The sequence below is a fragment of the Lontra canadensis genome, unplaced genomic scaffold (assembly GCF_010015895.1).
Source record: "Lontra canadensis isolate GAN:19392208 unplaced genomic scaffold, GSC_riverotter_1.0 scaffold24, whole genome shotgun sequence".
NCBI lineage: Eukaryota > Metazoa > Chordata > Mammalia > Carnivora > Mustelidae > Lontra > Lontra canadensis.
This window is the reverse complement of record NW_022631018.1, coordinates 17002957-17026760: the sequence shown is the minus strand read 5'-3', so window position 1 is coordinate 17026760 and position 23804 is coordinate 17002957. Positions and strand designations below refer to the sequence as shown.

General features: G+C 39.1%; 1 protein-coding gene and 1 pseudogene across 2 annotated transcripts in view; both read right to left on the bottom strand.

The window, feature by feature from the left end:
• Positions 1 to 23804, bottom strand: part of RGS7 (regulator of G protein signaling 7) — a 492581-nt gene that overhangs the window by 137503 nt on the left and 331274 nt on the right. The gene's annotated exons all lie outside the window — the stretch shown is intronic.
• On the bottom strand, positions 13940 to 14337 carry LOC116870639 (annotated as a pseudogene).

Here is a 23804-nt window from a genome sequence, read left to right as displayed (position 1 = left end):
GTGTGTGTGTGTGTGTGTGTGTGTGTGTGTGTATTTTTTAAAAATTTTTAAATTTTTATTTTTCCCCCTTTCTCATCCCCCCCCTCCCTAGTTTTGGGTCTCTTCTGATTTGGTTAGCATATATTTATCTGGGTGCCACCAATTTAGTACTTTATTCATTCATATCTTCTTTTCTGGATAAAATGAAAAAACTTTTTTCATTTTCATTTTCATTTCATGAAAATGAAAAACTCATCACACAAAAAAGAATAAGAGGCAATACCGACGGCTAGGGACCTAATCAATATGGAAATTGGTAATATGTCAAGAACTAGAGTTCAGAATGACAATTATCAAGGTGCTAGCTGGGCTCAAAAAAGGCATAGAAGATATTACAAAATCCCTTTCTAGAAAATTAAAATCCCTTTCTGAAGAAATAAAAGAACGAAAATCTAACCAAGTTGAAATAAAAAAAAAAAAACTATTAAGGAGGTGCAATAAAAAATGGAGGCTCCTGCAAGATGCCCTCCAACAGATGAATGGATAAAGAGGATATGGTCTAAATATACAATGGAATATTATACCTCCATTAGAAAGGATAAATACCCAACTTTTTTTTATCAACATGGATGGGACTGGAAGAGATTATGCTGAGTGACATAAGTCAAGCAGAGTGAGTCAATTATCATATGGTTTTGCTTATTTGGGGAGCATAAGGAATAACACGGAGGACATGGGGAGATGGAGACGAGAAGTGAGTTGGGAGAAATCAGAGGGGGAGATGAACCATGAGAGACTGTGGACTCTGAGAAACAAACTGAAGGTTTTGGTTTTGTTTACAATTGCACTCAAAACCATAAGATACCTAGGAATATATCTAACCAAAGAGACAAAGAATCTTTACTCAGAAAACTATAAAGTACTCATGAAAGAAATTGAGGAAGACACAAACAAATGGAAAAACGTTCCATGCTCCTGGATTGGAAGAACAAATATTGTGAAAATTTCTATGCTACCTAAAGCAATCTACACATCTAATGCAATTCCTATCAAAATATCATCAATTTGTTTCAAAGAAATGGAACAAATAATCCTAAAATTTGTATGGAACCAGAAAAAACCCTAAATAGCCAGAGCAATGTTGAAAAAGAAAACCAAAGTTGGTGGCATCACAATTGCAGACTTCAAGCTCTATTACAAAGCTGGAATCATCAGGACGGTATGGTACTGGCACAAAAACAGACACATAGATCAATGGAACAGAATAGAGAGCCCAGAAATAGACTCTCAACTCTATGGTCAACTAATCTTCAACAAAGCAAGAAAGAATGTCCAATGGAAACAAGACAGCCTCTTCAACAAATGCTGTTGGGAAAACTGGACAGCCACATGCAGAAAAATGAAATTGGATCATTTCCTTACACCACACAAGAAAACAGACTCAAAATGGATGAAGGACCTCAATGTAAGAAAGGAATCCATCAAAATCCTTGAGGAGAACACAGGCAACAACCTCTTCGACCTCAGCCGCAACAACGTCTTCCTAGGAACACTGCCAAAGGCAAGGGAAGCAAGGGCAAAAAGGAACTATTGGGACCTCATCAAGATCAAAAGCTTTTGCACAGCAAAGGAAACAGTTAACAAAACCTAAAGACAAATGACAGAATGGGAGAAGATACTTGCAAACAATATATCAGATAAAGGGCTAGTATCCAAAATCTGTAAAAAGCTTAGCAAACTCAACACCCAAATAACAAATAAGCTAATCAAGAAATGGGCTGAACAGACATTTCTGCAAAGAAGACATCTACATCTACATCTACATCTACATCTACACTGTTGGTGGGAATGCAAGCTGGTGCAACCACTGTGAAAAACAGCATGGAGGTTCCTCAAAAAGTTGAAAATAGAGCTACCTTACGACCCAGCAATTGCACTAATGGGTATTTACCGTAAAGATACAAATGTACTGATCTGAAATGGCACATGAACCCGAATGTTTATAGCAGCAATGTCCACAATAGCCAAACTATGGAAAGAACCTAGATGTCCATCGACAGATGAGTGGATAAAGAAGAAGTGGTATATATACACAATGGAATACTATGCAGCCATCAAAGAAATGAAATCATGCCATTTGCTATGACGTTGATGGAACTAGAAGGTATCATGCTTAGTGAAATAAGTCAATTGGAGAAAGACAACTATCATATGATCTCCCTGATATGAGGAAGTGGAGATGCAATGCGGAGGATTAGGGGGGGTAGGAAAAGAATAAATGAAACAAGATGGGATCGGGAGGGAGACAAACCAAAAGAGACTTTTAATGTCACAAAACAAACTGAGGGTTGCTGGGGGGAGGGGTGTAGGGAGAGGGGGATAGGGTTATGGACATTGGGAAGGGTATGTGCTATGGTGAGTGCTGTGAAGTGTGTAAACCTGGCGATTCACAGACCTGTACCCCTGGGGCTAATAATACATTATATGTTTATAAAAAAATTAAAAAAAATTATTAAAAAATGAACTATTGGGACTTCATCAAGATAAAAAGCTTTTGCACAGCAAAGAAACAGTCAACAAAACCAAAAGACAACAAACAGAAGGAGAGAAGATATTTTCAAATGACATAACAGATAAAGGGCTACCTATAAAGAACTTCTCAAACTCAACGCCCAAAAAACAAATAATCCAGTCAAGAAATGGGCAGAAGACATGAACAGACATTTCTTCAAGGAAGACATCCAGATGGCCAACAGACACATATAAAAAGTGCTCAACATCTCTGGGCATCAGAGAAATACAAATCAAAACCACAATGAGATACCACCTCACACCAGTCAGAATGCCTAAAATTAACAAGTCAGGAAACGACAGATGTTGGAGAGGATGCAGAGAAAGTAGACTCCTCCTCCACTGTTGGTGGGTATGCAGGCTGGTGCAGCCACTCTGGAAAACAGCATGGAGGTTCCTTAAAACATTGAAAGTGACCCTATAACCCAGCAATTGCACTACTGGGTATTTGTCCTAAAGATACAAATGTAGTGATCTGAAGGGGCATGTGCACTCAAATGTTTATAGCAGCAATGTCCACAATGGCCAAACTATGGAAAGAGCCTAGATGCCCATCAACAGATGAATGGATAAAGAAGAAGTGGTATATATATAAATATACACAATGTAATACTATGCAGCCATCAAAAGAAATGAAATCTTGCCATTTGCAACAACGTGGATGGAACTAAAGGGTATTATGCTGAGTGAAATAAGTCAGTCAGAGAAAGACAATTATATGATATGATCTCTCTGATACGAGGAATTTGTAAGTCAGTGCAGGGGGCTTGGGGGATAGGGAAGGAAAATATGAAACAAGATGGGATTTGGAGGGAGACAAACCATAAGAGACTGTTAAATCTCAAAAAACAAACTGAGGGTTTCTGGGAGGTAAAGGAAGATATGGAGAGGTTGGCTGGGTTATGGACCTTGGGGAGGGTATGTGCTATGGTGAGTGCTGTGAAATGTTAAGCCTGATGATTCACAGACCTGTTCCCTTGGGGCAAATAATACATTATGTGTTAATAAAAATAATTTAAAAAACGAAGTTCAATCTTCCAGTTATAAAATGAATACAATACAGAGATATAGTATGCACCATAGAGAATACAGTCATTAATACTGTAACACATGTGGTGTTTGGTGACAGATGGTAACTTGACATACTGTGGTGAGCATTTTCTAATGTATATAAATCCTGAATCACTGTGTTATGCCCCCGAAACTAATACAATACTGCATTGTCCATTATTCTTCAATAAAAAATGTAAATCAGATCATGTCATTCTTAACAATATCTTCCAATAAGTTGCATATTTCTTGGAATAGAGTTCAAATTCCTTGACATGGCCTTAGGAAATCCTATGATATGGCCACCAGTTACTTCTCTGTCTTCCTCTTCTATTATCTACACCCTCACACATCCAGCTCCAGCATACAGATCTCCTTGCTATACCTCAAACATATAAGGCATGTGCCTGCCATGAGGCTTGGTGTTTCCTGTTTTCTCTGCCTGGAATGCCGCACTCTTCAGAGAGCCAAACATCCCACTTCGTTCCTTCAGTCAGCGTAAAATAGGATTCACTCCCTATATATGTTTTTACTACTTTGTCTTCTCTTCATAGCACTCTTTACCACTTATCATATGACACACTTATCTATTTATTATTAATCTTTTCCAAAGAACATGTAAGCTCCATGTGAGTTGGAACTTATTTTTTTCAGTTGTTTTTCATTTGTTTATTTACTTTTTTGGTTTTCTGTAATATTTTAATTTTCTGTAATATTGTAAGCAACTAAAAAGTAGAAGAAAAATGGACACATGAATCCTGCATTATTTCATAGAACAAATTTTTAGAAATATTATAATGAAGTCAAAAGTTACAGATATTTTTAAAGCACTGCCATATGCTACAAACTTAATTTCTAAAAATGTATACAATTTAAATTCTCACCAGGAGGTTATAAATATACTGGTATCCCTGTAAACTTGTGAATCATTTGGCATTAGGATTTATTTCTTCATTCTTCATTTGCTGGAGTAAATGGTGTCTTGCTCTAATCTGAATTAATTTGAGTTCTACTGTGTATTGATTTTAGCTAAAATAAACAGTTTTACTATACCTAGCGTGAGTGAAAGAAACATATCCAGAGTTACCAGTGAAGCTTTGAGAAAGGCTGGTTTAGACTAGGCTAGGAAGGGTATTAGACTTGTGAAAAGAGTGATGTCCTTCTGTTCTCTCCAATTCTCCTGAAAATGCTTTCCTTTCTAAATCTTCATTTTTTATTTGTTCCCTACACTTAGCTTATATGATTAAATTATAGTCCCTTTTAATTTCCCTTAAATTTTTCTCTATTACTGATTCATCCCAAGTTTTAGCAGTTTATTCCATGAGTCTTCATTTCCCCATCCATCTGTTCATCCATCCATCCGTCCGTCCATCCATCCATCCATCCATCTTACTATCTAACATACAGTTATTCATTTTCTGCTTGGTTTAATTCCATGGATACAAATGTAAACATAACATCTCTCTGTTTCTATCTTCAAAACTCACAATGCAGTAAAATAATTATGCTTTAAAAAGTGAACAATGACTTCTGGTTTCAGCTGGGACATGGTAAAGAGCTTAGGGGATATCACTCCTATCCTTACAACAAGGAAAAGCGAAATAAGCTGAAAATCAACTTTTCCTAACATTCTAACAATTAAGGTTGCAGGACAAACCTCCACCTGAAAATCTGAAGAGACAGGCTCAGAGGCACAGCCCAGATCTACTTACTTAGAGAATCAATTCATCTTTTCTTTCCCTTAGTTTCAAACCTACAAAATACATATAGGTCTGTGTGGGAAAAAAAAAATGAGAAAACACTGACAAAAGAAATCAGATAAAATTTTCAAATGGAGACATAGTTCATGTTTGTGGACTGGAACGCCCACTATTTTTAAGGTGCCACTATGTTTCAATTTAATCTTCAGATTCATTGCAATGCCAGTCAAAATCCCAGCAACCAATTTTGTAGATACGGACAGAATGTAGTACATATTAGCTAACTGAACTTAAATAATAAAAAAAGAATGATTCTAGAGTTCATATGGAAAGGCAAAAGACCCATAATAACCAACATAATACTAAAGAAGAACAACAAAGTTGGAAGGTTCACACTGCAGGACTTCAAGATTTACTTTAAAGCTACATAGTAATAAAGATAGTACAGTACTGGTAAAAGAACAAATAGATGACCAGAACAGAATACAAAGCCCAGAAACAGACCCACATACCATACCAGGAATTGATCTTGACGAAGGTACAAATAGTATTTAATAGAAAAAAGGACAGCTTTCCCCTACAACATTATTTGTTGTTTTACATAACCAGTTGTTGTGCAAAAAGAAACCCACTGAACCTAGACTTTATCTCTGATGATGTAAAGCTCATTATAAAGTGCCCCCCCACACACCACTTCATACCGTTCTTTGGAAAGAAGTTAGTAAATGTAGCCCAAACTTAAAGAGTAAGGAGTCATGTTTCACCTCATTCAGGGTAAAATATATACATAAATTATTTGGAATTTCTTGGCAGGAGAAGCTTTTTTATATCCCTTATTTATTTATTCAATCATTCATTTATATCAGCATATGGATGTAGATTTTTGTACTTCAAGACATAATCCAATGCTACTTAATTTATTTTGTTGCAAAAACTGTTCCATCTCTGGCCATTGGGAACTCTTTCAGTTGGCTTCTGTGTCCCTTTGGCACCTGTCCATTATTACGTGTACCCTTAAATGCATATTACTAACTGGAAGAATCCCGTCTAAAAAGGTAATAGACTGCATGACTCCATTTATATGACATTCTAGAATAGGCTAAATAATAGAGATGTTAAATAGATTAATTGTTGCCAGATATGATGAAAATGACATTTTTATCTCTGGTTTTCCTCCCCCAAACCTAAAATCCTGGTCCAACCATCCAAAACAAACAAACAAACAACAAAACATCAATTCAGGAACAGTTATAAAATGCCTGACCATTACTTAAAACTGTCAAGGTCATAAAAAGCAGGAGAGTTTGAGACACTCTCACAGTCTAGAGATAGTTACCAAGATATGACAACTAAATGTAATGTGATAAGTTGGATGGGATTCTGAGACACAAGAAGGATATTAGTTAAAAAGGAAAGAAAATCTGAATAAAGTGTAGACTTCAACAGTTAATCATGTGTCAATATTGGTTCATTAGTTGTGACAAATATATCGTACCAATGTAAGGCATCAATAACAAGGGAACAGGGACTAGAAGAAAGGGCAGACAGCAATCAACGGAATTTTATTCAATAATGTGGGAGAGTTTAAATTGTTTTCAAGCACTCCGAATAAGGGCAACAGAGCAAGAGAGATGAAAGACACATCGGTCACCTCCCCAAAGGGCTTCTAGCTTGGCTGTCTTCTAATCTAAGTTCTATAATATTGTCCTTTGATCTTCTAAAGAACAAACTCAAACCTCGTATTTGTTCAAAGGATCAAAGATAATGCCGTTAAATTTATTTAACACAGTATTTGTAACATAGCAGAAACAAACAAATGTGGCTATTATTTTGTTACTTTCCAACTTAAATCTATTCAAAGGTTCCAACTTCTGCCCATCACCCAGCTGATTCCTTAATGATGTCCTTGGGACAAGTCTCCTCCCTCCTCTACAACGATCACATCCTGCCCAAGACCTTCCTTTACATTAAGTTCACTCATTCTTGCAGTTAAACTAGATGACCTGGAGCAGGCTGGTTCTCTCCTCTGTGCTTTTTACTCTAGTATTTATTACATCTAGAAAAGCCTCCTTGCTTACCCTCATCAGGTAAAATTCTATGCAATTCCCAAGGTCCACTCAAATAGAGCCTTCCCTTATGAAGGCTTTCCTAACTCCCCCATGAGTGGGCTTTCCCTCTGAGGAGCTCCCAATGTCTGGTATCTTTTCTTGTGACTAATTGTGTTCTGGTATTAGTCTTTTCTATTATTTCATAAAGATCCTGAAGGATAGGTTCTCTGCTTATACTCCTTTTGTTTCCCTGGCCATACATTTTACACCTGCCACATGTGGAATGTATCATTTGTATTGAAAATAAAGTAAGGGAAAGTGAATTTAACTTTAAAAAATATTTATTTTTGAGTATTTCTTTGATATACTTTTTAAATTTTTTTAAAAAGATTTTATTTATTTATTTGACAGGGAGAGAGAGAGATCACAAGCAGGCAGAGAGGCAGGCAGAGAGAGAGAGAGAGGGAAGCAGCTCCCTGCTGAGCAGAGAGCCTGATGTGGGGCTCGATCCCAGGACCTGAGATCATGACCTGAGCCAAAGGAAGAGGCTTTAACCCACTGAGCCACCCAGGTGCCCCTATTTCTTTGATATTTATAATAAATGGCCACTTTGCTCTGATAATAGATATGATTAAAGCTTGCATTTCAGAGGCTGATATATTGCTTTTAAAAGACTAAATTAAGAGTCAATGTCTTGATTGAAGCCACACATCTAATAGTTGCTCTAAGAATAAATAAGAAGAAAATATGTAATTTGTATGAAAGAATTTTAAATTTGTTATTGTGTATCTAAAAATCACAGTGCTTAGAAACCTTGAGAATGTATTAAATTTCAAAAACAACAGAGGACACAGAAACTTCAAATATCACTTTCTCTGTTTTTAATTAACACCAAGTGTGAGCACAAAAATTATTTCAACCTACCAGTCCATATTTTACATCCAAGTATATGTTTATATACATTTGGAGTAGAAAATGGCTAAAACTGAATTTATTTATACTTTATTATTTTATTTACTTATTTGAGAGAGAGAGAGTGAGACTGAGAGAGACCAAGTGGGCAGAGAGAGAGGGATAAGCAGACTCCCCACTGAGCAAGGAACCTAGGACCCTGAGATCATGACCTGAGCTGAAGGCAGACGCTTAACCAACTGAGCCACCCAGCCACCCCTCAATTTATTTTTCTTCCAGAAATCTTTGACCCCAACTTTTATGTTTTTATTTTTATTATTTTTTTAAGATTTTAATTTATTTATTTGAGAGAGAGAGCATGAGTAGGGCGGAGCAGACAGAGGCAGAGAGAGAAGCAGACTCCCTGCTGAGCAGGGAGCCCAATGTGGGGTTCTGTCCCAGGTCCTGGAGATCATGACTTGAGACGAAGACAGATGCTTAACCAAGTGAGCCACCCAGGTGACCTACAATAGAACTTGGTGTATGCCCCATGACCCCAATTTTTAAAAATCAAGTAAAAAACTCAAGAGACTAATGGTATTTGAGGTGAGACTCCTGGAACTGGCAAACTTACCCATCCCTCCACCGATGACATACATGGGCCCAGTCCCTTAATTTTGCCCAGGGGAAGCAATTCAGCATTGCCAACAAATTCTGAATGTGAAAACATTATAAAAGCAACTCAGCTTCAGACTTAACTATGTTAAATAATGCAAATATATTTTATTCACATGGAAAAAAAATGTTAGTAAAAATTTAGTCTAATTGCAAAAATGTCTGACTGGAATGGTCTGTGAAGTGCAGTTATGAATAAAGATATGTTGAATGGTAGAATCCATTTTAATCCTATTAATTCTTTAGCATGTTCAGAATTTGAATTTGAGTATTAAAGTTCGAAGAGACAAAGGCTATGAGTAACAAATGGTTGCCTCCCGAAATTTTTATTTATTTTTTCCAGAAATTTGTATTTAAATAATAACAGAACTATCTGAAGTTAGTTTTTATTGATTAAAATGGTGGAAGTAGTAAAAATTTGTAAATTAAGGCATGTAAATACAGCCAACATTAGTAAGAATGGAACAAAGTTACTTAAAAAAAAAATACTTGTATCAATGATACTAAATTATCACCTTAAGTTAACAAGTATGCAATGGCAGGGAAACATACAGTATTAGAGAAATAAAAGCTTCATGGTAATATTTGTTTCCCTTTTTAATCCTCTCTGCGACCTCCTCCTTTCTTCAGATAATACAACAACAGCATCAGTACGTGGGTACCAGGTTGGACGTAGTAATGAACACCATCATTCTATCTGCCTTATATCAAAAGAATCTATTATAAATCAAGAGCTCATTTTAGCTCTAAGTGGGATCTTTAGAAATTTACTCTTACTAATGAGATACTACCTCACACCAGTCAGAATGGCTAAAATCAAAAACAAACAAACAAAAAAAAACAAGTGTTGGTGAGTATATGCAAAAAATTGAACTGTCTTACACTGTGGGTAGGAATGCAAACTGGGCAGCCACTGTGGAAAACAGTATGGGGTTTCCTCAAAAAGTTAAATATAGAACTACCGTACAATCCAGCAATCACACTATTGGGTGTTTAATCCCCACATACGAAAACACTAATTTAAATTCATGAACCCATGTTTATAGCAGCATTATTTACAGTAGCCAAGATTTGAAAGCAACCCAAGCGTCCATCAATACAGGAATGCATAAAGAAGAGGTGGGGTGTGTGTGTGTGTGTGTGTGTGTGTGTGTGTGTGTATAATTCAGCCATGAAAAAGAGTGAAATCTTGCCATTACATCAACATGGATGGAACTAGAGGGTATAATGCTAAGTGAAATAAGTAGGTCAGGGAAAGACAAATACATTATGATTTCACTTGTATTTGGAATTTAAGAAACAAAACAAATGAGTGATGGAAAAAGAAAATATAGAGAGCCCAGATATGGACCCGCAACTCTATGGTCAAATAATCTTCGACAAAGCAGGAAAAAATATACAGTGGGAAAAAGACAGTCTCTTCAATAAATGGTGCTAGGAAAATTGGACAGCTATATGTAGAAGAATGAAACTCGACCATTCTCTTACACCATACACAAAGATAAACTCAAAATGGATAAAAGACCTCAACGTGAGACAGGAATCCATCAGAATCCTAGAGGAGAACATAGGCAGTAACCTCTTTGATATCAGCCATAGCAACTTCTTTCAAGATATGTCTCCAAAGGCAAAGGAAACAAAAGCGAAAATGAACTTTTGGGACTTCATCAAGATCAAAATCTTCTGCACAGCAAAGGAAACAGTCAACAAAACAAAGAGCAACCCAAGGAATGAAAGAAGATATTTGCAAATGACAGTACAGACAAAAGGTTGATATCCAGGATCTATAAAGAACTTCTCAAACTCAACACACACAAAACAAATAATCATGTCAAAAAATGGGCAGAAGACATGAACAGATACTTCTGCAATGAAGACATACAAATGGCTACCAGACACATGAAAAAATGTTCATCATCACTAGCCATCAGGGATATTAAAATTAAAACCACATTGAGATGCCACCTTACACCAGTTAGAATGGCCAAAATTAGCAAGACAGGAAACAACAGTGTTGGAGAGGATGTGGCGAAAGGGGAGCCCCCTTACACTGTTGGTGGGAATGCAAGTTGGTGCAGCCACTTTGGAGAACAGCGTGGAGATTCCTCAAGAAATTAAAAATAGAGCTTCCCTATGACCCTGCAATTGCACTACTGGGTATTTACCCCAAAGACACAGATGTCGTGAAAAGAAGGGCCATCTGTACCCCAATGTTTATAGCCACGGTTGCCAAACTGTGGAAAGAACCGAGATGCCCTTCAACGGACGAATGGATAAGGAAGATGTGGTCCATATACACTATGGAGTATTATGCCTCCATCAGAAAGGATGAATACCCAACTTTTGTAGCAACATGGATGGGACTGGAAGAGATTATGCTGAGTGAAATAAGGCAAGCAGAGAGAGTCAATTATCATATGGTTTCACTTATTTGTGGAGCATAACAAATAGCATGGAGGACAAGGGGAGTTAGAGAGGAGAAGGGAGTTGAGGGAAATTGGAAGGGGAGGTGAACCATGAGAGACTGTGGATTCTGAAAAACAATCTGAGGGTTTTGAAGGGGCGGAGGGGTGGGAGGTTGGGTGAGCCTGGTGGTGGGGATTAAGGAGGGCACGGATTGCATGGAGCACTGGGTGTGGTGCATAAACAATGAATTCTGTTACGCTGAAAAGAAATTAAAAAAAAAAAAAGAAAATGAAAAAAAGAGAGAGAGAGAGAAACCAAGAAACAGACTCTGAACTATCGAGAACATACTGCTGGGGGATGGGTGAGATAGTAATGGGGATTAAAGAGTACAGTCATCAAGAAAGGGGAGCCCTCCTACACTGTTGGTTGGAATGCAAGCTGGTGCAGCCACTCTGGAAAACAGTATGGAGGTTCCTCAAAAGGTTGAAAATAGAGCTACCCTATGTCCCAGCAATCGCACTACTGGGTATTTACGCTAAAGATACAAACGTAGTGATCCAAAGGGGCATGTGCACCAAATGTTTATAGCAACAATGTCTACAATAGCCAAACTATGGAAAGAGCCTAGATGTCCATCAACAGATGAATAAATAAAGAAGATGTGTGTGTGTGTGTGTGTATAAACACACACACACACACACACACACACACACACACACACATATCTCCATCAAAAAAAGAAATCTTGCCATCTGGAATGATGTAGATGGAAATAGAGGGTATTATGCCAAATGAAATAAATCAATCAGAGAAAGACAATTATCATACAATCTCACTGATAAGAGGAATTTGAGAAACAAGACAGAGAATCATAGGGGAAGGGAGGGAAAAATAAACAAGATGAAACCAGAGAGGGAGAGAAACCACAGGAGACTCTTAATCTCACGAAACAAACTGAGGGTTGCTGGGGGGTGGGAGGGATGGTGCCGTTGGGTGATGGACTTCGGGGAGGGTATGCGCTATGGTGAGTGCTGTGAATTGTGTAAGACTGATGAATGACAGACCCACACCCTTGAAATAAATAATACATTACATCCTAATAAATTAAAAAAAAAAGAGTACACTCATCATGATGAGCACCAAGTAATGTATCGAATTGTTGAAACACTATATTGTACTCTTGCAACTAATATAACACTGGATGTTTACCTACACTGGAATTAAAATTGAAAATGTAATTTTAAAAAAGCCAACAGAGATGCACCTTGGTAAACAGTCAGAGGAGTGCCATCTCTTCTACGCAGAAATCATAATTCTATATAAAGAGTGCAATATTTTTTTTTTTGCTGTTATTATGCTCATGTTTATTTTCACTCACTTTGAATGAAAACTGCTGTTCAAACAATTGAGGTGTGCGAACATAGCAGACATGGACCAGGAATCTGACAAGAGCTGTGCTACCTACTGGCATGCTCCAGCTAATGTTAAATTTAAAGTGTTCCTTGTGATGACAATATGGAGTAAAGTCATTAGCTCCCTGCGCTCTGTCTCCTGAACCTAAAGCTTTACCAATTCTGCTCTCTCAGAAAGGTTGCCAATGACTTCCTACTACAAAAGTGCTACAGTTTCCCCTCGCTCTCAGTCTTCTCTCTTTAACAAGCCACTGATGAATCTCTCTCCCTGAAACCCTCTGTTTCATGCCCTCCACACTCCATCTACTTCACTGTCTGTCCCACTAGCTCCCAAACTCTTCTTTGCCATCATCCTCCCAAACTCTATGGTGAAGAAGTCTCCTGAAATCTGTCTTTACTATGGCTCCTACTTGCCTTTACTCTTTCTATATGCTTTCTTCTTTGGCAAGCTCATCTAACTTCAAAGCTTTGATTTCCAAATGTATAGCTCATTCACTGGTTTACTCAGCACCTGGGGAAAAGTACCAAAGAAAGGTACCAGCCCTTTCCTTAAGAAGAGTGAAGTCCATTTGATAGGCAAAATAGGCAAATCAATGGGCACTCAACCACACCATGTAATAAGAATTTCAATGAGGTATACGTGCAGCGTTCCAGAAACACATTACAAAGACATCCAATCCAATCTTGGGAGTCCAGGAAAGTCTTCTGGAAGAGCTGGCCTATAACTTAAATCCTAAATAAAAGACAGGAGCTATGAAGCAAAGAGGAGGCTGCAAGCAAAGAAAACAGCCCATGGAAATGCTTGGGATCAAGAGGATAGTGTCATTTAACAAACCGCCAGCAATCCGGTGGCTGCGAGGCACACTGCGGGGCAGGAAGAGCTGAGTTGAGCAGACTCAACGGTGAACACAGCTACATGGAAACGAGTTTCACATTCAAGCTAAATAGTTTGGACTTTATCCTATGGGCAATGGGGGATCTATTAGAGTTATGAAATCTCCAAAGAGACGTGCTCAGATGCAGTTGTAGAAAGGTCATTTTAGACACAGTGAAATGAATGTATGGGTGTGGGAGAAAGAAGTCTATGAGTTAGATGATTGTGGTTGTTCCCAGGGACATGAAACTGTGGTTGGAATAAGGTACAGGGATCTTTTTTTTTTTTTTTTTTCTCATTGAGGCGTTTTACTTGCACAAATGTATTGTATCCCTAGGAAAAGAATCCTAGGATTTTCCCTCCAGTGTGCTTTTGTCTTTGCTTCTTAATGCTCCATGATGCCAGGTAAGGTTGTTAGTCCAATGAACCCAAACTAGCAAGATCGGACCAGACTGCTCTGCCATTTTTCTAGATCTTTGAGTTGTACCTCAAATCTGGGGCTGATCGCTCCACACGTGCTTAATCTGCCAGTGAGGTTCACAGCAACCTTCCCAGCTCTACGGTCATCATGGATTTCAAATTCACTGAGGTAGCTGACCACGCTTCATCATCACAGTTAGAAACTGCACGATGACCTTGGAGCATAGGCTAGTAAGAACCTGGCATTGGCCTCTCTTTTTGGCATTGTCACTGATCTTGACAGCACCTGCCAGGACATTCATGTGCACCATCATGGCATCAGGGTAAGAGGGTAGAGAGAGCAGTGGAGGGATATTGAGGAGGAGGAGTCTATACAGATTTGGGGATAAACTGAAGAGATCAATTTTTGATTTGTTGAATAAATAAAATGGCTGTTAAGAATGCAAGTGAAAAATCTCGACAAGATAGTTGGATCTATATAGAGCAGGAACACAGAAGGAATTGTAGATGCGCATTCACAGCAGTAGTGAGTAAAATAAAGAAGCACATGGCCTGAAGGGAGCCAATGAATGAGAAAGACCATGATTGGGTCTCAAAAACCCTGAGCATGAAGAGGGAAGTAGAGAAATCTATCAAGAATACGAAGTGGGAAGGTGAGAAAGTTTTAGTGCAAACCAGAGGATGAAGTAACAGAAGATAAGAACTAGCAAAAAATGCTACAGGAAGGAGGTCAGATTAAGGGCTGAGAAATGATCACTGAATTTAGCAACAAAAAGAGTATCACCAGCTATACTGAATAAAGTTTCAGATTACAAGTGGAGGACATAAGCAAGATTCCAGTGAATTGAGAGGAATTAAAGAGAGAGGGATTAGAGAATGAAAGCACAATGCAGTTTGTAAAAACTAAGAGAGAGGAGAGTGCCTCTGTCTTGCCTGTGCAAGGGGCAGTACGGGTGTACTGATCATGGCGGCACCTCCAAGGTAGGGGCAAGCACATTTCGTGTGTACGTAATGATTAAATGGAACCTATTAAACGATCCTATCCACAAGCCTGTGCCTCTGGTTACTGTTTTTTTGTTTTTGTTTTTGTTTTTTTTTTTTAAGATTTTATTTATTTATTTGACAGAGGGAGAGACATCACAAGCAGGCAGAGAGGCAGGCACAGAGAGAGGAAGGGAAGCAGGTTCCCCGCTGAGCAGAGAGCCCGATGCGGGACTCCATCCCAGGACCCTGAGATCATGACCCAAGCCGAAGGCAGCGGCTTAACCCACTGAGCCACCCAGGCGCCCCTCTGGTTACTGTTTTATTAGAGCATCACATCCCAGGGAGAAGCCTGGGCTTCCATGGTCCTCATTACTCACAGAATACAGGATTCCACAGAAGTCTTCTGTAAGATGATGGGAAATTTTTGCATCATGGGTATGGTATAAGCTAAGACATCGCTACACTTCACCCCATTCTTTGTGTTTCAATGGTCTGCATCCCTATCAATTTGTATCAATTTGGTTGTACCTTTTCCTGTGAGATGGTGTGCCTAAAATGGGTTGTTTGCTCAAATATCTCCATTACTAGTTACAGAGGTATTCCCAACCACATAGCCTTATTTAACTTTTAATTAATTAATTAATTAATTTTTTATTCACCTATAATGTATTACTTGCCCCAGGGGTACAGGTCTGTGAATCATCAGTCTTACACAATACACAGCACTCACCATAGCAATACCCTCCCCGATGTCCACCACCAGCCACCTTATTCCTATCCCTCTCACCCCCCAGCAAACCTCAGTTTGTTTCCTGAGATTAAGAGTGTCTTATGGTTTGATTCCTTCCCCGGTCCCATCTTGTTTCATTTTTTCCTTCCCTACCCACCACAACCCCCAGTCCTACCCCTCAAATTCCTCATATCAGTGAGATCATATGATAATTGTCTTTATTTGACTGACTTATTTTGCTTAGCACAATACCCTCTAGTTCCATCCACATTGTTGGAAATGGCAAGATTTCATTTCTTTTGATGGCTACATAGTATTCCATTTATATATATATGTGTGTGTGTGTGTGTGTGTGTGTGTATTCCATTTTATATATATATATATATCCTATATATATATTCCATTTTATATCTGTCTATATTCACACACACACACACACACACACACACACACATATATCACATCTTCTTTATCCATTCATCTGTGGATGGACATCTAGGCTCTTTCCATAGTTTGGCTGTTGTGGACATTGCTGTTAATGGTGGCCCCTGCAAGCTATTATCCCCAGGATTTGCTTCAGTGAAGGAATAGGTAATATGCGTGAATTTTGGACAAAATTTGCAGGCAGGTGGACCATGGGCAGAGGCAGGAGAAGGAGCTGCATGAGTTCCTCCTTCCCAGCAATGCCAAGGAGGAGGGGGCCCCCAGCTGTCAGACACTCATATCCAACTCTTTGCTCTAATTTCTCTTGTAAAGGCTGGGATAGAACAGTTGGGGTGTGGTTAAAGGTAAGGTAAGGCACGGGATGAAAATGTCTTTTACACTGTCGATAATTTCTTTCTATTTATGGTGCTGCATCAGTGACCAAAAGCTTACCAGGCTACCATTGCCCATATGTTAGTAAGTTAGGGCTTTTATCAGATTTGGGGGCCTACAGGCGAGCTGGAAAACATTAATAAAATTTAGGGTTCACATTTATACAAAGGCAAGGCAATAGAAATTTACCTATTTGTAGAGGGACAAAACATTATCCTTCTTTGATGACTGATCATTGCTTACCAGATTGAGCAGACAGATCTCAGAAGAGCTATTCAGGGCTTCACACACCCAACCACCCAACACATTCATCTTATCTTCTGCTATTGGCCAACACAGATGTGTCCTGCCAGAAGAGCCGACCTACTTTCTCTCCCTACACTATAGGGAAAGAAATGTTGACAACAGCTACTTTTCTAAGCTAGAAGCAAGAGGTCCAATCTTGAATCACGTTAGAAAAGATAGGATATCTGCAGGGTATCTGGATGCTTTCCAATGGCTTTTCATTTATTGAAAAATTCTCAGGGGAAAAAAAAAAATCAAAGCATAACCTAAAAGCACTTATTTCACGTAATAGAAATCATTCCAGGCTACAGATAAATGTTCAAATGATAAATTTGTCTTTTTGTGATTTTTATGAGGCTCTATTATCCTTGCTATGCCTTTGCTTGGGTTTTTCAGTGTGCTATAATATTTCAACCAATAAATCATATTTTGTTTCTAATAGGAGCTACTATTTGCTCATAAAACACATTTTTCCGCACGGAATAAGAGCAATCTCCTTAGGCTGTTTCAGAACCTTAGAGCCGCGGTGGGATAACATCTATCCTTGACTTTAGAGAAAAATAGATTACTTGAAAACTATGGATTGATAACCCTGGGAAGTTTCACTTTCTACTCTATAACTAACAGCTTGTCACGGAGGGTCATGGGAACCTACGGCTTCTCTCTTCGATGTAAACCTCCAACTAGAGCATGAACCATGAACATTGAGATATGAAAGATAAAAGATAAAGACAGCTTATTTAATATATTACTATTCTCTTTGTTAAACATATTCAATTCAATAATATTTAAATGCCCAATATGTGCCAGGCACACTATCAATGCCAGAGACAGGGCAAAGACAAAATTAAGACCTTGTACTCGCAAAACTCACATTCTAGTGAATATGTGCCCCAGACCTTGTAAGATGTCCTGAAGTCAGATCATCATGTGACAATGGAGGGACAGTTCATGCCTCTGTCAGCAGGGCTGGTGTTATGTTAACATGTCCTTGAAATAGGTCAATCCTCAAACATATCCTTAGAAGAGGTCAGTCCTCAGATGCCGTGGGAAGAGGTCAACCCTGGAGTCAGACATGAGAATTCAGAAACTGTGGCCAACAGTGGGATGAAGGAAAACGGTACCCTAGGAATCAATTAAGCCCAGACTCTGGGCCTGAATATGCCTGTAAGATTTTCAGTGTTGGGGATGTTGGCCACTGTCCCTAGATGTCAGGAGGGCAACAGAAAAGAGTTTCTAAAGGACGTACAGACAGATCTGGACTGAGAAACGGTAACAGTTACTCTCTGTGATATATTTTCCTTCTACTAACTGTGAAGCTCAAAAACACCTTGTGAGAAATTAGTCTGGGAGATGGAAGTGGAAGTCCACGAAGAGGTACGGGCTTCCTAGCACCCAGGTGGGAGTGGTGTCCTTGGTCGGGATCAGAGTGAAGGTATCAGAGAGTCATTGTTCTGGAACACAGCAATCTCTAAAGGGCAAAGGAGGCAAGGACGTGGGGGAAGGAACATGAGATCCTGGTTCATGAGAGGCCCAGGAAAATGATCTGATACAGGGGGTGGTGGAAGACACGGAGCGGGACTAGCTCCAATAACAAAGTCATGAGAGCTCACTCCTTCAAAGAAGCCTGGAAAGGTATGCTAGAATTTGAGCTGTGGCTATCTGAGTGCTTTTTAAGAATGCTTTTTATTCTCCTCCTTATGTTTCCCAGATTAGCTACAATGGGTTTACAATGGTATTTTTTTTAATAATGCAAAATGGTTTTAAGAAAAGCTGGTTCATTATAAGGTACTACAGGTGACATCTGACATCTACCCCCACAAAAAAAGTCTGTTGAACAACATACCAAGCAGGTCTTAGGGGGCCCTTGAGGAAATAACAAAGGGAAACACGGCAGATCGCTGAGTGAAGGCTGAGGCTTCAGCGGTGAAACTCTCAGAAGGAAAGTAAACAAGTGTGTGTCCATCATTGCTCACAGAGAGGCCCACAACTACCCAGACTGCAGACGTTTTCATGCATGAACCCCAGCGGAGGAAAAAAATCAAAGTGTCCCCAGCAGAGGAAAAAAAAATCAAAATGTCAGGGTTGCTGAAACAGCCAAGTCACCCTCAAGAGTCTGAAAATCTGTCCCTCCTGCTTTCTGAGGCTCTTCCATAGGATCAAAGCGCTGGTGAGGTCTGGAGGATCCCCTCCGAAAACACTGGATTAAGTTAAAAGAGCAGTTATTTCTAGAAAAACAAAATCACAGCCCATGTGAGTGCCTTCCATGAAATGGAGTTAATCAGAATTCTACGCGGTACACACGAGGCACACCGGTGGGTCTCGATGCCCAGGTCTTCGCGACCACAGCAGAAGGGAGCGAATTCTGGATAGTTCCAGAGATACCAATCACTGGAATTGTAACAGAATTTCAAAATTTAAAACGCATTTTAGTTTTATTAGACACAGAGCATCTCTTGCTTACAGGGGGGTTTTCAAAATATAAAAATCACATTGTATGTTAACATTGAGTTTCTTAGACCCCATTATTTTAAAAAGGGTTTTTTTTTTTTTTAATTTACCGTGAGAGCAGTAATCTTTATGAATGGTTTTGCAACCAAATGATAGTGAAGAGACAGGCGCACTCACGCCTTGGTAAGATCACATTCCGGTCGCAAAGCTTCTGCGGGCTCCGCTCTCATGCTGCGAACATTTCCTGCCATGCTGAGATGTCACAATTGGAAAAACTTAATCAAAAGGACAAATAGCCTTGCTCTCAGCTCAAATACGGAGGGGAAAATCCTAACTCATTCTTCAGCTGGGAAATAAAAAATACTGTTATCTTAATAAAAGATAAAAGGGCCTGACTTTTCAAATAGCTCACAGCCACCCATGGCTCCCTCTGGATAACGGATATAATCACCCACATTTCCCTGTCCCTTTCTGAGGGGCCAGCCAAATCCTGATGAACTGACTTATTTCCAGTGATGTCCTAAGCTCCAGGCCTTCCTAGCTTTACCAAATCCTTTCTACCTTTCTTTTCTTCTTTATACTTTCTTTCTTTACTTCCTTTCCTTCTTCTATGCAAAACTCCTACTTTAAAAAAAAATGTGTATGCTATATTTCTTGTGCAAAACAAAAAAATCCAAGTTGGCTTATAAAAGGAACATGTGTAGACGAAAAGGCTAATAACACAGACAGCAAAGATCTAAAAAGAAGAAAACAACAGAGATGTCAACCAGCTGCTAGAAGATTTAGACCAATGGGCAATTGAGCTTTTCCATTTGGTTTTTACTTTTTTTTTTTCCTAGTGCATAGGATAGAAATATCGATCTCTGCTGAGACATGAAATGTGCCTAAGCAAATTTAAACAACTATTCAAAAGTGCACTGAAGAGCTACCTTAGGACCCAGCAATCTCACTACTGGGTATCTACCCCCAAAATACAAAAGTACAGATCCAAAGGGGCATGTGCACCCGAATGTTTATAGCAGTAATGCCCACAATAGCCAAACTATGGAAGGAAACTAGATGAATGGATAAAGAAGATGTGGTGTATATATACAACGAATGCTATGCAGTCATCAAAGAACTGAAATCTTGCCATTTGCAACAACATGGATGGAACTAGAGGGTGTTATGCTAAGCAAAGTAAGTCACTCAGAGAAAGACAATTATCATATGATCTCGCTGATATGAGGAATTCGAGAGGCAGGGCAGGGGGTTGTGTGAGGAAGGGAGGGAAAATGAAACAAGATGGGACCAGGGAGGGAGACAAATCATACGAGACTCTTAATCTCAGGAAACAAACTGAGGGTTGCTGGAGGGGAGAGGGGTGGGAAGGATGGGGTGTCTGGGTGATGGGCATTGAGGAGGTTATGTGCTATGGTGAGTGCTGTGAATTGTGTAAGCCTGATGGTTCATGGATCTGTACCCCTGAAGCAAATAATACATTATATGTTAATAAAAAAAAAGTACATTGAAGTCTGGCATCATTTTACTTGTTCAACTTTTACAAGCAAAAAGACAGCAATTCTAATTATATTCCCAGCTGTTTTCAGCACTTTCCTTAATTGTTGGCAACTCTAATAAGTGGCATATAAAAAAAAAATCTGCCAATCAGGTAAAAATGGGAAAGATGATAAAACTCTGGAGCTGGCATTTATAGGTGCACGTGCGAGCCAGTACAAACCGAAAGAGGGAAGTGGCAGAGAGAGACAGCAGCAAGCGCATCTCTAATGAGCACGTGTGTTGGCATCACGTCTGACGTACATGAGGGCTGAATCCCGGCTCTACCTCTCAGCTCTGCTCTAAGCCTTAGGGACCTCAGCTGTAGAGTGAAATTGATACTTCTCTGGATGTGAGCGTGTTACTGTTTTGAAATCAATGTATCTGGACTAGAATACTGGTTCCTTCCTGGAAGCTTCATGGTTTGAGACTTAGTTTTCTGATAGGTCACCTGCTTCGCGGAGTTTCTTTCCCTTTCTTCTTTAAGACGAAATAACACATACCAAGTTCTCATCATGGGGTTGGCCCACTGTTGGGATTCAGTACGCGTGAGCTCCCTCGTCCCCTTCAGATGAGACCTGAACATCCAGCATGGCGCCCGGAGGGAACCAATGAACTGACGGTCAAGAGTTATAGGTCTTTTTCATTGTTATTTGCAACAAAGTCATGGAAGAGGAAATATGAAGGCGGCCAGAAGCCCAAGCAGAAGAGGCTTCCGTTAGCAGGAAATGGCCTGTTGGTGGCTGAAACCATAGCAGACATACCAGGAATAACAACTGCTATTCTGGTAAGGAAAACTCGTATTTGTGGACTTTATGAAGACTCCTCAGTGTATTTTGGGCTTTGAGTTTTAACTGTGTAGAGCAACTGTAGAGTTACATCAGCCCCACGATACGAGCAGTCTCAGGTTCCATTACGAAGTAGAGTATTTAAATGCAAATGCAACACATACATACATCGACACATAAATGGTTAAAGAGGGATGGTTCGATAATAAGCTAAATGAGACAGTTGGTCTCAATGGCTGGGTGTGACTGGGCGTTAGTCATTGGCACTGATTCCTCTGAATGCAAGACATGGAGCAAACACCTGCAGACGCCCTCACTTTCTGCCTCAGTGCAGTACTCTCAAGGGTCAGTGGTCACCACGGGAGACGCTTCTGATGATGTTAAATGTACAAGCTATCATAATTTTTAAAAGTGGAAGCTAATGGAATATATGCAAAAAGGAATTACTGCTCAACTAATTAACACACCGAAATGAATACATAAAAAACCCCGTAGCTTCTGCTCATCCCACGTGAAAATAATTAGAGCAGCCTAACATACTCCTCATGTTCATAACTATGAAGCTTTGGCTGCAGTAGCAGAGACATGGGTTGGGAGCAGGTGTCCAAGGATAGGAGGAATTTATTCATGTTTTCTTGAAGCATTATTTATAACAGAAAGTGCACATTTGAAAAGATGTATGCTTAGGTAATATCCATTATCTTGAGCTAGATCAAAAGGACCCATCTTGTGAAAGGTGTGTGACAGCTCTGACCTATGATTTCTTGCATGTCATCACCACAATGTTAAACAATGTCTTAGAAACCCAGAAGGCTTTCCTGTAACGCATGGTTCACGAGCATCTGAACAATAAATACCAAAGGAGTTGCTTTATTTCTTTCACAGCGAATGGACAGTGGAATGCAGAATGGACAGTAAAATGGGTATTTTTATAAGCTTTTTTTTTTTTTAACACAAGAGTCTTGATTATTTGGAAGAGTGTTTTAAATATTTCTGTCCTCCTGCCAGCCAAGCAAGATTGTTGTCTGCAATATGAAGAGCATATAGAAAAGATGCCTTTTTGTTTTGACTGTAATAGACACGCATTGGAATACGTAGACAATAGCTCTAACAAAGGGTATGCCCAGGATGCAGTAGTTACCTACAACAGCAAATCTATGAAAATCAATTACTTCTGTCCAAAAGACACAATATAAAGGACCATGCTGTTGGGTGGATCCATGCTGCCTCTCATGGTTGCCAACCACTTAAGGAAAAGCAGAATCTCAGCCTGAAATAATTGTGCCAAAGGAGAAGACACACGGGCTGTAGATTGGGAGACCAAGGTTCTATTTCATTGCACAGGTTTTTGCGTGATTTTGGATATTCCTGTTTTTCTCAGCTGACTTTCCAGTTGTGAAATGCGTATGTCTGCATGACTACTTCAAATTTGTTGGAGTAATCAAATAAGATAATCTATTTAAAATGATTTGGAATAGCATGAAATACTTTGCAAGTACAAAACATTATCAAGGTAATGGACACATTGTACACTTTCTCAATTCGGATACATCCTCATGTTCCTTGGGCTAATTCCTCTGGTAAGCCAACCAAAACCATGGGCTACGAAGGCTATTTGTAACAGAGTTTTATTATATTCACAAACAGAATTTTGATCATTTTCTCTAGAGGACTTGTGGAGGGTTGGGAGGTAGATGACAGACTCTAAGGGTAAACATAATGAGTTGATTTAATTAATTCAGGGACAATTAAGATATTCCATCCAGTTAAATGATATGCAAGCAAAACATCTGGTTGTTTTGTCTGAATCTCAATTTTCCAGATATTTTTACAATAGATAATACTTCAAGAGGAAGAAATTTTGCAACTATTGAGCATTAAGCTTTTATTCAAGATAAATCCATATTTATTCTTAATCTTATTTTTCTATCTGCATTTTAAATCATTTCTTTCATGGGTATGGTTTAGATAAACTTCTTTCTCTTGACGCTTCCCCAACTATTTAGAAGAACACACACTGAATCATCTTAATATCACTTCAATGGAGTCTCATTAGTAAAAATCGAGGGAGTGTTGAGAACTGACTGATCTTGGTACTTTAGTCAATGACTAGAGAAGATGTGTGTCCTTTGTCATTACGTTGTTTAGAGTTGACTAAAGCAGTAAGACCAACGTGTGAAATAAATGA